Source organism: Austrofundulus limnaeus, unplaced genomic scaffold (genome assembly GCF_001266775.1).
Source record: "Austrofundulus limnaeus strain Quisiro unplaced genomic scaffold, Austrofundulus_limnaeus-1.0 Scaffold1413, whole genome shotgun sequence".
NCBI classification, from domain to species: domain Eukaryota; kingdom Metazoa; phylum Chordata; class Actinopteri; order Cyprinodontiformes; family Rivulidae; genus Austrofundulus; species Austrofundulus limnaeus.
In genome coordinates this window covers 25,856-27,076 of record NW_013953815.1, presented here as the reverse complement: position 1 = coordinate 27,076, position 1,221 = coordinate 25,856, and positions in this window count along the sequence as shown.

Sequence of the window (1,221 nt, the reverse complement as noted above, 5' to 3'; positions counted from 1 at the left end):
GTCTCTGAAGCTGACCTGCAGATTGTTCTCCATGAAGAGCAGCTGGGACAGAGCCGCAGCACCACTGCAGCTCCTGAACTACATCAGACTTCTTGGTCCTGTGTTATGTAGCAAATATTACATCACATCATGGATCACAGATTGATCAGATGCTGCTGCTGACTGATCATGATGTCATGTAAATGTAACATTTTCTACATATAGGTCAAATTAATCACTGCAATAAAATAACTTTGTCTGTTTTTGTCACTGTGGTGGCACGATTTACCAAGAATGCAGAAACACGTTGGAATAAATGCACAGAAAGTCTGCGTGTATGGTCGTCAAATGATTTAATTTGAGCAACAACAGAGCAGAAGTCAGTCAGAGAAGTCTGTAGAGTTGTGGTTGGCTCGTCAGCGCAGAGCCGATAATATAACATCATGTGACATGCTTACAACCAATCACAGTTCGCCTACTGTCAACCATCTAACCAATGACAGGGCTGTCAGCCCGGAAACACCTTATCAAAATAAAAGAGGTCATGCATTGGAGTCTTGAAGTCTGGGCCGATAGAGTAAAACAGCAGAAACTAGTTATCATGAGATATGATTACTGGACAGTGTCAAGGTACAACAGATATACATAATTAATCCATAACAGTCACTTTTCCGGTGGATTGTATCAAAATATAAAAATAAACAAGGTTTACACTTCGATTACTCCAGTGTTGTGAAATAAATTTATGTATCAGATTTCAAGTGTTGTCTGTAGCATTTTCCTGCTTGTAAATAATCATTTCTGATTAGATTTCACTTGTTCCTATGACAACGGCTTAGGAAGGAAGAAAATCCCACTTTGACTTCAGACTTTTTCTGAAGATGTTTGCATGGAACTTCCTTTGTGGCTCGAATTAACATCTCTCACACCTTCCCCCACTAGACTTTGCGACGACGCCCCAGCAGTTAAACTGAAGGAATTTACATTCTGATAAGTCCCTGTTGCTTCCATCCCCCATAAGCACAAGACTGTTGGCTCCTCTTCAAAGGGATCATAAATGCCTTTAACCAGACTCTTCAGTGACTGAGAACAAATTCATTCATTCTTCATTAAATGTGGGAAAAAAAAGAGAACAAGATTGAATGTTTTTATCCAACTGTCTGTTTTCATATATCTTAATCAAAGAAATGTGATTTACCTGTTTCTTTTTACAGAAAGAATAAAACCCATTGAAGCTCTACT